This window comes from Macaca mulatta, chromosome 4 (assembly GCF_049350105.2).
Source record: "Macaca mulatta isolate MMU2019108-1 chromosome 4, T2T-MMU8v2.0, whole genome shotgun sequence".
Taxonomy (NCBI): domain Eukaryota; kingdom Metazoa; phylum Chordata; class Mammalia; order Primates; family Cercopithecidae; genus Macaca; species Macaca mulatta.
This window is the reverse complement of record NC_133409.1, coordinates 142675012-142692398: the sequence shown is the minus strand read 5'-3', so window position 1 is coordinate 142692398 and position 17387 is coordinate 142675012. Positions and strand designations below refer to the sequence as shown.

General features: G+C 40.8%; 1 protein-coding gene and 2 long non-coding RNA genes across 13 annotated transcripts in view; 2 read left to right on the top strand and 1 right to left on the bottom strand.

The window, feature by feature from the left end:
• The window catches only part of KIF6 (kinesin family member 6), a 389626-nt gene that overhangs the window by 167088 nt on the left and 205151 nt on the right, over nucleotides 1–17387 (bottom strand). The window lies entirely within an intron of this gene.
• The window catches only part of LOC144340361 (uncharacterized), a 221736-nt gene that overhangs the window by 18943 nt on the left and 185406 nt on the right, over nucleotides 1–17387 (top strand). The gene's annotated exons all lie outside the window — the stretch shown is intronic.
• Nucleotides 1905–15035, top strand: LOC144340362 (uncharacterized). The gene is made up of 2 exons (XR_013416423.1): nucleotides 1905–2009; nucleotides 13010–15035. It is a non-coding gene; the product is annotated as an uncharacterized LOC144340362 (long non-coding RNA).

Sequence of the window (17387 nt, the reverse complement as noted above, 5' to 3'; positions counted from 1 at the left end):
GCTCAGTGGGTCCCACACCCACAGAACCTTGCTCGCTGCTAGTGCAGCAGTCTGAGGTCAACCTGAGATGCTGGAGCTTGGTGGGGGGAGGGGCTTCCGCCATTGCTGAGGCTTGAGTAGGCAGTTCTATGCTCACAGGGTAAATGAAGCGGCAGAGAAGCTCGAACTGGGTGGAGTCCACCACAGCTCAGCAAGGCCTATTGCTTCTATAGATTCCACCTCTTGGGGCAGGGCACATCTGAACAAAAGGCAGCAGACAGCTTCTGCAGACTTAAACATCCCTGCCTGCCAACTCTGAAGAGAGCAGTGGCTCTCCAGCATGGCATTCAAGCTCTGATAACAAACAGACTGCCTCCTTAAGTGGGTCCCTGACCCCTGTGTAGCCTGACTGGGAGACACCTCCTAGTAGAGGCCAACAGACACCTCATACAGGCGGGTGCCCCTCTGGGATGAAGCTTCCAGAGGAAGGATCAGGCAGCAATATTTGCTGTTCTGCAGCCTCCGTTGATGATACCCAGGCAGACAGGGTCTGGAGTGGACCTCCAGCAAACTCCAACAGACCTGCAGCTGAGGGGGTCTATTAGAAGGTAAATTAACAAACAGAAAGGATTAGCATCAACATCAATAAAAAGGACATCCACCCCAAAACCCCATCCATAGGTCACCAACATCAAAGACCAAAGGTAGATAAAACCACAAAGATGGGGAGAAACCAGAGCAGAAAGGTTGAAAATTCCAAAAACCAGAGTGCGTCTTCTTCAAAGGAACACAACTCCTCTCCTGCAAGGGAACAAAACTAGATGGAGAATGAGTTTGACAAGTTGACAGAAGTAGGCTTCAGAAGGTTGGTATTAATAAACTTCTCTGAGCTAAGGAGCATGTTCTAATCCATTGCAAGGAAGCTAAAAATCTTGGAAAAAGGTTAGACAAATGGCTAACTAGAATAACCAGTGCAGGGAAGAGCTTAAATGACCTAATGGAGCTGAAAAACACAGTACGAGAACTTCATGAAGCATACACAAGCTTCAATTAGATCAAGCGGAAGAAAGGATATCAGTGATTGAAGATCAAATTAATGAACTAAAGCAAGAAGACAAGAATAGAGAAAAAAGAGTGAAAAGAAATGAACGAAGCCTCCAAGAAATATGGGACTATGTGAAAAGACCAAATCTACATTTGACTGGTGTACCTGAAAGTGACGGGGAGAATGGAACCAAGTTAGAAAACACTCTTCAGGATACTATCCAGGAGAACTTCCCCAATCTAGGAAGGCAGGCCAACATTCAAATTCAGGAAATATAGAGAACACCACAAAGATACTCCTCAAGAAGAGTGACCCCAAGACATGTAATTGTCAAATTCACCAAGGTTGAAATGAAGGAAAAATGTTAAGGATAACCAGAGAGAAAGGTCGGGTTACCCACAAAGGGAAGCCCATCATACAACAGAGGATCTCTCGGCAGAAACCCTACAAGCCAGAAGAGAGTGGGGGCCAATATTCAACATTCTTTTCTTTTTTTTGAGATGGAGTCTCACTTTGTTGCCCAGGCTGGAGTGCAGCTGCGTGATCTTGGCTCACTGCAAGCTCTGCCTCTCATGTTCACACCATTCTCCTGCCTCAGCCTCCCAAAAAGCTGGGACTACAGGTGCCTGCCACCACGCCCTGCAGGGGCGTTTGAAAACAGTATGCTGAGAATAGATAGGGCTCAAGGACAGTATCTCCAATTGAACTTTTAATGAACTCCTGTAGGCGCCAAGAAGGCGGGCAGATAAGGAAGAGCATAGAAACAAAGAACTGAGTAGAAGGTTACATCTGAGAAAAGAAAGTTTGTTTTGCATTGCATTCTTTCTGCTGACGTAGGATTTACGGAGTATAAATAAAGTGAGGCGGAGGCTCTGAGCACGGCCGCCATGTTCTCTGTGTGTCTTTGTCTTTTGTGTGTTCTTTCATTCTCCACCAACCCCGGCACGGACCCCAGCAAGTGGCACAGCGAGCAGGGTCAGCACGGGTGAGTAGGGGAGAACAAGAAGGGGAACCCCCTAGGGGCGGGTAAGGCCCAGATATTGTTAAGGGGAACCTTCTTAAGCTTTCATTATGGGGAATTCCATCTCTCTGGCCTCAGAATATTTACGGCTGTTTCAAGGACTATTGCTGTCTATAGGAGTAGAAGTGAAAGAAAAAGACTTTGAAGTGATTGTTTGCCCATGTTGAACAACATTGTTACTGGTTTCAGTATCAGACTAAAGTGCAGCTGAATCGCAGAGAATGGTTACAGGTAGTAAAAACTCTGCTTAGAGCTCTCCAGTTAGGGGATATTATGCCTCTAAAATTGTGGACCTTGTGTGACTCTATCACTCAGACATTAGAGTTACTTGAGACTGATTCAGAGTGTGGTAATGTAGCCACAGGAGGAAAGGTATCTGAGGATTTGGAAAAAAAAAATAAAAAATAAATCTGAAATGGAGCCCATTTGTGCCAGGATAACAGAGGATGGTGGGGGTAGCAAAAGGGGGAGAAGAGAAAAAGCCAGCTCTTCCTTCTTCTAAGGGAAATTCTGATATGCAGTGTATTATGGAAATGCTTCAACAAATATTACAGATACATTTTTCCAATTCACCTTTGTGAGCTTTCCCTGTTTCTTTTCCTTCTGCCCTGTTAAAAGAGGATTTTCCAGTGCCTCCAACCCGCCGGCTTCCTTATCTTTACCTTTGTTTGGCAAAGTTGAAGCCCTGTTCACATCAGACATACTTTAAATTTATACTAAACACCTGTTTAATATGTCAAAACCAGTGTATATGTATATCTTGTTGTTTGTTAAAATATTATGAGTATTTCAATAGTTAATAAATAAGCACATTAATATTAACTATTAATATTAATATAGTATTAATAACCCCAGCTAGGAAATTGTTATGTTATAGGGGTGCATAGATTCCACCAATTTACACTCCAAACAGAAGTTGAGTATTCGAGCTGCTTAACACATTAACTACCTCTTGATATTTTCTGTGTTTTTAAATTTTAACCATTGTATTGTGTATGTAATGATTCTCAATTTGGTATTAATATACATATTTCCTAGTGAGTAATGATGTTAGACATATAGGTTTATGGTCATTTCCTTGTTCTGCTACTTTTGGTTGGGTTATTTGCCTTTTCTTATTAATATGTTGAGATTCTTTATATTTGGGGATATGAGTATTATTATATATTATATATACTTTTAATTTAAAAAAAAAATTTAAGGAGCTGGATCTGTTTCCAATTATTTGTGCTTCTTTTGCTCCTAATGCTCAGTTTTCAAATGGTGGCAATGATGTCCAATTTAATGCCTTACAAATTAAATTTTTAAAAAGAAATGAAAGCTGCCATTTCTAACTATGGACCTCAATCTCCTTTTATCCTTGGTCTTCTTGATATTTTTCATCAGAAAATTTGATAATTCCTATAGACTGGAAGACTTTGGGGAAGGCTTTTCTTGATCGTTCTCAGTGGTTACAATTGCACAGCTGGTAAATGAACAAGGCGCATGTACAGGCTAGGAAAAATATTATGTGTCATCCCCCTGGACCCACTGAGGAACAACTCACAGGCATGGGCCAATATGCTACTCTTAATGCTCAGGCTGGTTTAGATGATGTTGCCTTTACTCAAATCAAGACTTTGTTTTTAAGGGCCTGAAATAAGGTAGAGATAACAGGAAAATGTTCCCTTTCCTCTGTGAAGATTTTACAGGGCACAAATGAACTATATCCAGATTTTGTAGCCCGTCTTCAGGATGCTGTCTTCAAAATTGTGGGTGCTGGCCTTGCTTCAAAAATTTTGTTACAAACATTGTCTTTTAAAAATGCTTATGCTGACTGTTAAAAATTGTTAAAATCGTTAAAGGCCAATGGGGCCAATTTAGATAAATATATTAAAACTTGTGTTAGTGTTGGAGGGGCTATTTATAATGCTCAATTATTTGCTGGAGCTTTGTCTAAAGCCTTAAAAGGAAATAACAAACAAGGTGTTTGCTTTCAGTGTGGTAAACCTAGACATTTCAAAAAAGAATGTCATAAAAATTGAACACTTTTATCCCTCAAGGCAGAAAGCTGCCTTCAGAGGTGTACAAATATTGTGGTAAAGGTCGACATTGGACAAATAAATGTCGTTCCAAAACTGATAAAAGTGGAAATTTACTGTCTCCTCTCCTGGGAAACGGGAGCCGGGGCCCACAGGCTTGGGGCCCCAACAATTACAATACAAGTCTACTACAATATTCAGTGAGCAATGGCCTACAACATTAAGGAATAAATTCAAGTCCTCCTTAAGGATCCCACACCTTACCCCAGTTTCTCAACTTTATGCAGCAACTAAGCAGAGCGCCGCTGCTGACTTAGCTATTACTCAGCCTTATACTTTGTCTCCTAATAGAGGAGTATATAAATTAGCTATTAGAGTGTGTGGCCCTTTGCCAAAAGGACATGATGTTACTAATAAAATTTTTATTTTGGTACAAGTTTCACAATTTATACGCCTAGAGGCAGGGGAACGTATTCTCAATAGAGAGGGTTTCGTAGCACAGAAAAAATTGTTTTTTGGGAAACTTTAGTTTCTAATCAAAAGCCCTTATGTTCATTGCACATTAATGGGATAGTTTTAAAAGAGTTAATTGATACGGGGGTGAATATGTCTATTATTTGTTTAAATTAGTGGCCTATACAATGGGAAAAAAGACAAGTTTCAGTTATACTCACTGGCTTGGGTGCTGCTTCTGTGATTTATCAAGACGTAGAACCTTTAACCTGTGTCGGTCCTAAAGGTCAACAAGGTCAAGTGTTTTTTTTAATTTTTATATTGTTCCTATCAATATTAATTTTTGGGAACAAGACCTTTCACAACAATTTGCTGCTTTTTTAAACATTCCTCATATTTCCTCAGCTGCCAAAAATAAGATGTTCAAAATGGGCTACAATCCTTTAAACTCATAGCCACCACTCCTATTTAGGTGAAACAGTCACCATTATTTAAAGAAATACTTAGGACTCTAAAAGAGTAAGTCAAAAAACAAATGGCTGAGAGGAATATAAAGCCACGTATTTCTGCATGGAATTCCCGTCTTTGTCTTGTCTTAAAACTATAAATGTTTACATTAAACCTAGGGAAAGTTTACAGCCTGGTCTTCCTAATCCTGCCCTTATCCCACAAAGTTAAAACCAGAGAAAAGCAGCAAGATGCTTTTGTATCATTACAAACTCAGCTTTCTTTCTACTCACTTAATATTGCCACAGAAAAAATTTAACTGGATTTTCTTATTCAATATTTAGGTTATACCTTGGGGGCACAAAATATTCGACCCCCAAAAATTCAAATTCGACGTGATCATTTAAAAACATTAAATGATTTTCAAAAGCTTCTAGGAGACATTAATTGGATGCGTCCTGTTTTAGGAATACCAACATATCAGTTATAACATCTTTTTTCTATTCTAGAAGGAGACAGTCACTTGGACAACTCACGCCATTTAACTCCTTTGGCTTTACAGGAACTCCAGCTTGTTGAAGAGCAACTTCAAAAGGCCCTTCCTTTTGCTTATTTCATACTTTACCTTCTCCCACAGGAATGATTCATCAAACTAGTCGACCACTAAAATGGATCTTTTTGTCCAATAAAATATCTAAACGCTTGGCTACTATATCAATCGTTTAGCTGAACTGATCAACAAAGGATGGCATCACTGTCGACAACTTTGGGGAGGAGATCCTTCCTTAATTATCTCTCGATTCACTCATAGTCAGATCACTTATCTTCTTGCAACTTCTGATTCTTGGCAAGAAGCTTCATCAATCTTGAGTTACAGTTTATCCTTATCCCTCGGTGCAATAGGGAGAATTGTTTGCTATTCTCATGGTCTTACTTGATTTCCCTACTACTGGTTGTAACATTATTAGTGATTCTCAATACGCCATTTATGTTACTTCTTATATTTCTCAGGCCACTTTACCTCTTTGTGCTACTTCTTCTCTTCAGAAATTCTTTTCTTTGTTATCCTTTACTTTGAGCCAACGTCGAGCTCCTTTATTCATCACTCATCTTCGTTCTCATTCTCAACTTTCTGGACCATTAGTTCATGGTAATACTCAGATTGATTTGCTTTTAATCGGCCACCTACATGCTGCAGAACAAAAATATACTCTACATCACACTAATAGTTCTGGCCTTCAACGATGGTTTCGTTTAACTCATAAACAAGCTCGTTCTCTTATTCGAGCTTGTCCTTCCTGTGCTCCTTTGAGCATTCCATCCTTCCATCCTGGGGTTAATTCACGAGATGTCCCTTCTTTTGGACGATTAAAATGTTCATCATACCATTGATACCTTTTCTCATTTCTGTTATTACTCATCTCTTAGTTTGTTTCGCCATCATGGGCATTCCTCTTATACTTAAAACTGATAATGCCCCTGCTTATGTCTCTCATAAATTACAAGTTTTCTTACAGCAATACAATATTCAACATATCACCGGTATCCTGGGCAACAGTCAAGGTCAAGCCATCATCGAGTGCGCAAATTTAACTTTAAAAACTTAACTATTGGGGCGGAGCAAGATGGCCGAATAGGAACAGCTCCAGTCTCCAACTCCCAGCGCGAGCGACACAGAAGACCGGTGATTTCTGCATTTTCAACTGAGGTACTGGGTTCATCTCACTGGGGAGTGCCGGACGATCGGTGCTGGTCAGCTGCTGCAGCCCGACCCGCGAGAGCTGAAGCAGGGCGAGGCATTGCCTCACCTGGGAAGTGCAAGGGGGAAGGGAATCCCTTTTCCTAGCCAGGGGAACTGAGACACACAACACCTGGAAAATCGGGTAACTCCCACCCCAATACTGCGCTTTAAGCAAACAGGCACACCAGGAGATCATATCCCACATCTGGCCGGGAGGGTCCCACACCCACGGAGCCTCCCTCATTGCTAGCACAGCAGTCTGTGATCTACCGGCAAGGCAGCAGCGAGGCTGGGGGAGGGGCGCCCGCCATTGCTGAGGCTTAAGTAGGTAAACAAAGCTGCTGGGAAGCTCGAACTGGGTGGAGCTCACAGCAGCTCAAGGAAACCTGCCTGTCTCTGTAGACTCCACCTCTGGGGACAGGGCAATAACAAACACAGCCGAAACCTCTGCAGACGCAAACGACTCTGTCTGACAGCTTTGAAGAGAGCAGTGGATCTCCCAACACGGAGGTTGAGATCTGAGAAGGGACAGACTCCCTGCTCAAGTGGGTCCCTGACCCCTGAGTAGCCTAACTGGGAGACATCCCCCACTAGGGGCAGTCTGACACCCCACACCTCACAGGGTGGAGTACACGCCTGAGAGGAAGCTTCCAAAGCAAGAATCAGACAGGTACACTCGCTGTTCAGAAATATTCTATCTTCTGCAGCCTCTGCTGCTGATACCCAGGCAAACAGGGTCTGGAGTGGACCTCAAGCAATCTCCAACAGACCTACAGCTGAGGGTCCTGACTGTTAGAAGGAAAACTATCAAACAGGAAGGACACCTACACCAAAACCCCATCAGTACATCACCATCATCAAGACCAGAGGCAGATAAAACCACAAAGATGGGGAAAAAGCAGGGCAGAAAAGCTGGAAATTCAAAAAATAAGAGCACATCTCCCCTAGCAAAGGAGTGCAGCTCATCGCCAGCAACGGATCAAAGCTGGACAGAGAATGACTTTGACGAGATGAGAGAAGAAGGCTTCAGTCCATCAAATTTCTCAGAGCTAAAGGAGGAATTACGTACCCAGCGCAAAGAAACTAAAAATCTTGAAAAAAAAGTGGAAGAATTGATGGCTAGAGTAATTAATGCAGAGAAGGTCATAAATGAAATGAAAGAGATGAAAACCATGACACGAGAAATACGTGACAAATGCACAAGCTTCAGTAACCGACTTGATCAACTGGAAGAAAGAGTATCTGCGATTGAGGATCAAATGAATGAAATGAAGCGAGAAGAGAAACCAAAAGAAAAAAGAAGAAAAAGAAATGAACAAAGCCTGCAAGAAGTATGGGATTATGTAAAAAGACCAAATCTACGTCTGATTGGGGTGCCTGAAAGTGAGGGGGAAAATGGAACCAAGTTGGAAAACACTCTTCAGGATATCATCCAGGAGAACTTCGCCAACCTAGTAGGGCAGGCCAACATTCAAATCCAGGAAATACAGAGAACGCCACAAAGATACTCCTCGAGAAGAGCAACTCCAAGACACATAATTGCCAGATTCACCAAAGTTGAAATGAAGGAAAAAATCTTAAGGGCAGCCAGAGAGAAAGGTCGGGTTACCCACAAAGGGAAGCCCATCAGACTAACAGCAGATCTCTCGGCAGAAACTCTACAAGCCAGAAGAGAGTGGGGGCCAATATTCAACATTCTTAAAGAAAAGAATTTTAAACCCAGAATTTCATATCCAGCCAAACTAAGTTTCATAAGTGAAGGAGAAATAAAATCCTTTACAGATAAGCAAATGCTTACAGATTTTATCACCACTAGGCCTGCCTTACAAGAGACCCTGAAGGAAGCACTAAACATGGAAAGGAACAACTGGTACCAGCCATTGCAAAAACATGCCAAAATGTAAAGACCATCGAGGCTAGGAAGAAACTGCATCAACTAACGAGCAAAATAACCAGTTAATATCATAATGGCAGGATCAAGTTCACACATAACAATCTTAACCTTAAATGTAAATGGACTAAATGCTCCAATTAAAAGACACAGACTGGCAAACTGGATAAAGAGTCAAGACCCATCAGTCTGCTGTATTCAGGAGACCCATCTCACACGCAGAGACACACATAGGCTCAAAATAAAGGGATGGAGGAAGATTTACCAAGCAAATGGAGAACAAAAAAAAGCAGGGGTTGCAATACTAGTCTCTGATAAAACAGACTTTAAACCATCAAAGATCAAAAGAGACAAAGAAGGCCATTACATAATGGTAAAGGGATCGATTCAACAGGAAGAGCTAACTATCCTAAATATATATGCACCCAATACAGGAGCACCCAGATTCATAAAGCAAGTCCTTAGAGACTTACAAAGAGACTTAGACTCCCATACAATAATAATGGGAGACTTCAACACTCCACTGTCAACATTAGACAGATCAACGAGACAGAAAGTTAACAAGGATATCCAGGAATTGAACTCATCTCTGCAGCAAGCAGACCTAATAGACATCTATAGAACTCTCCACCCCAAATCAACAGAATATACATTCTTCTCAGCACCACATCGTACTTACTCCAAAATCGACCACGTAATTGGAAGTAAAGCACTCCTCAGCAAATGTACAAGAACAGAAATTACAACAAACTGTCTCTCAGACCACAGTGCAATCAAACTAGAACTCAGGACTAAGAAACTCAATCAAAACCGCTCAACTACATGGAAACTGAACAACCTGCTCTGAATGACTACTGTGTACATAACAAAATGAAGGCAGAAATAAAGATGTTCTTTGAAACCAATGAGAACAAAGATACAACATACCAGAATCTCTGGGACACATTTAAAGCAGTGTGTAGAGGGAAATTTATAGCACTAAATGCCCACAAGAGAAAGCAGGAAAGATCTAAAATTGACACTCTAACTTCGCAATTAAAAGAACTAGAGAAGCAAGAGCAATCACATTCGAAAGCTAGCAGAAGGCAAGAAATAACTAAGATCAGAGCAGAACTGAAGGAGATAGAGACACAAAAAACTCTCCAAAAAATCAATGAATCCAGGAGTTGGTTTTTTGAAAAGATCAACAAAATTGACAGACCACTAGCAAGACTAATAAAGAAGAAAAGAGAGAAGAATCAAATCGACGCAATTAAAAATGATCAAGGGGATATCACCACCGACCCCACAGAAATACAAACTACCATCAGAGAATACTATAAACACCTCTACGCAAATAAACTGGAAAATCTAGAAGAAATGGATAATTTCCTGGACGCTTACACTCTTCCAAGACTAAACCAGGAAGAAGTTGAATCCCTTAATAGACCAATAGTAGGCTCTGAAATTGAGGCAATAATTAATAGCCTACCAACCAAAAAAAGTCCAGGACCAGATGGATTCACAGCTGAATTCTACCAGAGGTACAAGGAGGAGTTGGTACCATTCCTTCTGAAACTATTCCAATCAATAGAAAAAGAGGGAATCCTCCCTAACTCATTTTATGAGGCCAACATCATCCTGATACCAAAGCCTGGCAGAGACACAACAAAAAAAGAGAATTTTAGACCAATATCCCTGATGAACATCGATGCAAAAATCCTCAATAAACTACTGGCAAACCGGATTCAGCAACACATCAAAAAGCTTATCCACCATGATCAAGTGGGCTTCATCCCTGGGATGCAAGGCTGGTTCAACATTCGCAAATCAATAAACATAATCCAGCATATAAACAGAACCAAAGACAAGAACCACATGATTATCTCAATAGATGCAGAAAAGGCTTTTGACAAAATTCAACAGCCCTTCATGCTAAAAACGCTCAATAAATTCGGTATTGATGGAACGTACCTCAAAATAATAAGAGCTATTTATGACAAACCCACAGCCAATATCATACTGAATGGGCAAAAACTGGAAAAATTCCCTTTGAAAACTGGCACAAGACAGGGATGCCCTCTCTCACCACTCCTATTCAACATAGTGCTGGAAGTTCTGGCTAGGGCAATTAGGCAAGAGAAAGAAATCAAGGGTATTCAGTTAGGAAAAGAAGAAGTCAAACTGTCCCTGTTTGCAGATGACATGATTGTATATTTAGAAAACCCCATTGTCTCAGCCCAGAATCTCCTTAAGCTGATAAGCAACTTCAGCAAAGTCTCAGGATACAAAATTAATGTGCAAAAATCACAAGCATTCTTATACACCAGTAACAGACAAACAGAGAGCCAAATCAGGAATGAACTTCCATTCACAATTGCTTCAAAGAGAATAAAATACCTAGGAATCCAACTTACAAGGGATGTAAAGGACCTCTTCAAGGACAACTACAAACCACTGCTCAGTGAAATAAAAGAGGACACAAACAAATGGAAGAACATACCATGCTCATGGATAGGAAGAATCAATATCGTGAAAATGGCCATACTGCCCAAGGTAATTTATAGATTCAATGACATCCCCATCAAGCTACCAATGAGTTTCTTCACAGAATTGGAAAAAACTGCTTTAAAGTTCATATGGAACCAAAAAAGAGCCCGCATCTCCAAGACAATCCTAAGTCAAAAGAACAAAGTTGGAGGCATCATGCTACCTGACTTCAAACTATACTACAAGGCTACAGTAACCAAAACAGCATGGTACTGGTACCAAAACAGAGATATAGACCAATGGAACAGAACAGAGTCCTCAGAAATAATACCACACATCTACAGCCATCTGATCTTTGACAAACCTGAGAGAAACAAGAAATGGGGAAAGGATTCCCTATTTAATAAATGGTGCTGGGAAAATTGGCTAGCCATAAGTAGAAAGCTGAAACTGGATCCTTTCCTTACTCCCTATATGAAAATTAATTCAAGATGGATTAGAGACTTAAATGTTAGACCTAATACCATAAAAATCCTAGAGGAAAACCTAGGTAGTACCATTCAGGACATAGGCATGGGCAAAGACTTCATGTCTAAAACACTAAAAGCAACGGCAGCAAAAGCCAAAATTGACAAATGGGATCTCATTAAACTAAAGAGCTTCTGCACAGCAAAAGAAACTACCATCAGAGTGAACAGGCAACCTACAGAATGGGAGAAAATTTTTGCAATCTACTCATCTGACAAAGGGCTAATATCCAGAACCTACAAAGAACTCAAACAAATTTACAAGAAAAAAACAAACAACCCCATCAAAAAGTGGGCAAAGGATATGAACAGACATTTCTCAAAAGAAGACATTCATACAGCCAACAGACACATGAAAAAATGCTCATCATCACTGGCCATCAGAGAAATGCAAATCAAAACCACAATGAGATACCATCTCACACCAGTTAGAATGGCGATCATTAAAAAGTCAGGAAACAACAGGTGCTGGAGAGGATGTGGAGAAATAGGAACACTTTTACACTGTTGGTGGGATTGTAAACTAGCTCAACCATTATGGAAAACAGTATGGCGATTCCTCAAGGATCTAGAACTAGATGTACCATATGACCCAGCCATCCCATTACTGGGTATATACCCAAAGGATTATAAATTATGCTGCTATAAAGACACATGCACACGTATGTTTATTGCAGCACTATTCACAATAGCAAAGACTTAGAATCAACCCAAATGTCCATCAGTGACAGATTGGATTAAGAAAATGTGGCACATATACACCATGGAATACTATGCAGCCATCAAAAAGGATGAGTTTGTGTCCTTTGTAGGGACATGGATGCAGCTGGAAACCATCATTCTTAGCAAACTATCACAAGAACAGAAAACCAAACACCGCATGTTCTCACTCATAGGTGGGAACTGAACAATGAGATCACTTGGACTCAGGAAGGGGAACATAACACATAGGGGCCTATCATGGGGAGGGGGGAGGGGGGAGGGATTGCAATGGGAGTTATACCTGATGTAAATGACGAGTTGATGGGTGCAGCACACCAACATGGCACAAGTATACATATGTAACAAACCTGCACGTTATGCACATGTACCCTACAACTTAAAGTATAATAATAATAAATAAATTAAAAAAAAAAAACAAAAAAAAACTTAACTATTAAAACAAAACAAAAAGGGGGAAATGAGCCCCCCAGAAACCAGATTTTGAAACCAGATTTTGAAGGTTCTTTTTACCTTAATTTTTTTGAATCAATGGAGACAATTGCAAGATTCCGCTGCCGTAACCCATCTTTCCTCACCTCCCTCGGTGATAGTCCCCGCTGACAGTTTAAAGGTTTGGTATCCTAAAGAAGAAGGTAAGTATGTTCAAGGGCAAGTTCTAAAACAGGGACGGGGCTATGCTCTTGTCCTTACAGGGAGCGGACCTGAGTGGTTTCCTACAAGATGATTGAAACCCTGTTGAAAAGAAAACTGGATTCAGCATGCATTTCTTCCTTTGTTGGATGTGCCTTGGCAGAGGACTTATTTCTCTTAGTGAGGCTTTGTATGAATATTGGACTTATATTCCCTTTCCGCCCTTGTATCAGGGAGTCGCCTGGGGGGAGGCGGAAATTAAGGTTTTCACCAATGACACTACTTGGATGCCGTCCCCCTATATAGACAAGGACAATATAGAATGGGAAACGGGAATTATAAACAACACATATCAATTTGGAGTGGAAGGAGTTCCAATATGTATGGGAAATAGTTCTCATTGTCTCCGAAGATCGCATGAAGCCTGGGCTGTTCGTTATAATCATAGTTATGTGGCTGCTAATACTGTTATTATTGTAACTAGAAGTTTTTAATATAATCATACTGTATATAGTAATGAAACTATTCCTAGTTCTTTACTTTTTTGTCCTATTCTAGAGGTTTCTCCTAATATTGAGGTGCTGGAGTGACAACAATGTCGGGGAACTAAACCCTGGATTTTATTAGAATACAATGGGATGCAAATAACTGATTGAAGTGTGCACGGTGATTTTCAAACAAAATTTAGTCACATACCTTTGAAATGACACTGGGTAAATAAAAGTATTGCTGCTAACAGTAATGAAACCTTGGTATGGCGTGAAGGAGGCCTGAAGTACAGAGTTATTTTTGGAAGTTGTTAGCTGCAGGCGATGCCATTAGCACTTTTGTGGGGAATATGCCCCTTAATCTTTCTAACCCGAATGACTCCTTTCATATTCAGTTATATCGAAATACCTCCTGATATCTATTGCTTGTGTCCGTAAGCCCTACCTATTATTAGCAGGGAATTTGACATGGGATAATGATACGGGGATTGTTAATTGTACAGATACGTGTACATTTTTGTCTTGCCTCAATCATTCCTGGTGGCACAACTTTACTGAGGATATTTATATCCTCAGGGCTTGTAAGGAAATTTGGCTACCTGTTAACCTTACGCGACCGTGGGGGGCATCACCTCTTGAGACTTAGATTTGGACTTCTCTCCAGCGAACCCTCCGTGCCCTTGGACTTATAATTGCCTCGGTGATGAGCCTTGTCGCCATCATCTCCACTGAGGTCATAGCAGGGCTCGCTCTTCATCAAAGCATACAAAATGCTGAATTTGTGCAGCAATGGCACGAACAATCTCACCGGTTATGGCTTCAACAACGAAACATTGATTCTCAACTTGCTGAAAGATTGGACAACATGGAACAAGCCTTGACATGGCTTGGAGATCAGCTCACTGTCCTCAGTACTTGGATAACATTACAATGTGATTGGAACTCCACTCAATTTTGTGTAACGCCTGTGCTTTTTAACATCTCTCAAAATTGGACCGTAATCCAAAAATTATTAATAGGCCACAAAAATATTAGTTTGGACATCCAAGAGCTCACTCAGAACATTTCCGAGGCATTTCGACAATTACATGTGTTGTCCGGAGCTGTAACCCTTCAGGAGCTGGGTCAGCGCCTTGCTGCCTTTAACCCATGGACCCAGATGAAGACATGGATTTCTACAATCTCTGGAAGTATATTGCTTTGGGCACTTGGATTGGGTCTACTTCTTTTGGTGATTCGATGCTCCCTCCGTCGCCTCCAAAAACAAAAGAAAACACAAGAACAAATATGGGCTACCTTTTTAGGATTGAGGCAAAACAAAAAAAAAAGGGGGGGGGGGAATGCAGGGGCCTTTGAAAACAGTATGCTGAGAATAGATAGGGCTCAAGGACAGTATCTCCAATTGAACTTTTAATGAACTCCCGTAGGCGCCAAGAAGGCGGGCAGATAAGGAAGAGCATAGAAACAAAAAACTGAGTAGAAGGTTACATCTGGGAAAAGAAAGTTTGTTTTGCATTGCATTCTTTCTGCTGACGTGGGGTTTATGGAGTATAAATAAAGTGAGGTGGAGGCTCTGAGCGCGGCCGCCATGTTCTCTGTGTGTCTTTGTCTTTTGTGTGTTCTTTCATTCTCCACCACCCCTGGCACAGACCCCAGCAACGCCCAGCTCATTTTTTTTTTGTATTTTTAGTAGAGATGGGGTTTCACTGTGTTATCCAGGATGGGCTCGATCTCCTGACCTCATAAGTCACCGACCTCGGCCTCCCAAAGTGCTGGGATTACAGGCATGAGCCACCGTGCCCAGCTCAACATTCTTAAAGAAAAGAATTTTCAACCCAGAATTTCATATCCAGTCAAACTACGCTTCATAAGTGAAGGAAAAATAAAATGCTTTACAGACAAGCAAATGCTTGTCACCACCAAGCCTTCCTTACAAGAGCTCCTGAAGGAAGCACTAAACATGGAAAGGAACAACTGGTACCAGCCACTGCAAAAACATGCCAAATTTAAAGATCATCAATACTATGAAGAAACTGCATCAATTATTGGTCAAAATAACCAGTTAGCATCGTAATGGCAGGATCAAATTCACACATAACAATATTAACCTTAAATGTAAATGGGCTAAATGCCCCAATTAAAAGACACTGACTGGCAAATTGGATAAAGAGTCAAGACCCATTGGTGTGCTGTATTCAGGAGACCCATCTCATGTGCAAAGACACACACAGGCTCAAAATAAAGTGATGGAGGAAGATCTACCAAGGAAATGGAAAGCAAAAAAAAAAGCAAGGGTTGCAGTCCTGGTCTCTGATAAAACAGACTTTAAGCCAACAAAGATCAAAAGAGACAAAAAGATCATTACATAATGGTAAAGGGATCAATTCAACAAGAAGAGCTAACTATCCTAAATATATACACACCCAATACAGGAGCACCGAGATTCATAAAGCAAGTTCTTAGAGACCTACAAAGAGACTTAGACTCCCACACAATAATAATGGGAGACTTTAACACCCCACTGTCAATATTAGACAGATCAATGAGACAGAAAATTAACAAGCATATCCAGGACTTGAACTCAGCTCTGGACCAAGCTAATATCCAGAATCTACAAAAATCTTTAACAAATTTACAAGAAAAAACAACTCCATCAAAAAGTGGGCAAAGGATATGAACAGACACTTCTCCAAAGAAGACATTTATGCAGCCAACAGACATATGAAAAATGCTCATCATTACTGGTCATCAGATAAATGCAAATCAAAACCACAGTGAGATACCATTAATGCCAGTTAGAATGGCAATCATTAGAAAGTCAGGAAACAACAGATGCTGGAGAGAAAGTGGAGAAACAGGAACAGCTTTACACTGTTGGTGGAAGTGTAAATGAGTTCAACCATTGTGGAAGACAGTGTGGTGATTCCTCAAGGATCTAGAACTAGAAATACCATTTGACCCAGCCATCCCATTACTGGGTATATACCCAAAGGATTATAAATCATGCTGCTATAAAGACACATGCATGTGTATGTTTATTGTGGCACTATTTACAATAGCAAAGACTTGGAACCAACCCGAATGTCCATCAATGATAGACTGGATTAAGAAAATGTGGCACATGTACACCATGGAATACTACACAGCCATAAAATAGGATGAGTTCATGTCCTTTGCAGGAACAATGGATGAAGGTGGAAACCATCATTCTCAGCAAAATATCACAAGGACAGAAAACCAAACACCATATGTTCTCCCTCATAAGTGGGAGTTGAACAATGAGAACACATAGACACAGGCAGGGGAACATCACACACTGGGGCCTGTTGTGGGGTGGGGGACTTGGGGAGGGATAGCATTAGGAGAAATACCTAATGTAAATGACGAGTTGATGGGTGCAGCAAACCAACATGGCACATGTGTACCTATGTAACAAACCTGCCTGTTGTGCACATGTACCCTAGAACTTAAAGTATAATAAAAAATAAAAAAAATTTTGATAACCAATGGACTACACAGAATGGTTCCAGAGGCTGCCAGTATAAAGAATCAGAAATGAAAGAACCTTCTGCCTCTGCCAAGAGACTGAAGGGTAGTGGTGATGTTTAGAAACACTATTTTTTAAAAACTATACTATTTTCTTTTGTCCTTTTTTGTTATCTAATATAAGAATTTGTGCATGTTTTAATTGCTGTCCTTTGGACATCTTCTTGTGATGCTGGTGATCCCTAAAGAAGGGAGGTATTTCTGGGTTTTCTGAAAGTTGTCAGTTAACTGTCTTCTCCAGTCGTGTGGGATCTGGAGTCTTCTCCAGTCGTGTGGGATCTGGAACCTACAGCCCGTACTTGTCTTGACCACAATAGGCTGTACTTCATAGCCTTGGCTGCTGAGGTCTGAGGCTAGTCTTGCTACTCCCAAGTCAGGGTTGTTGAATTCCCAGCAGTGAGCCTAG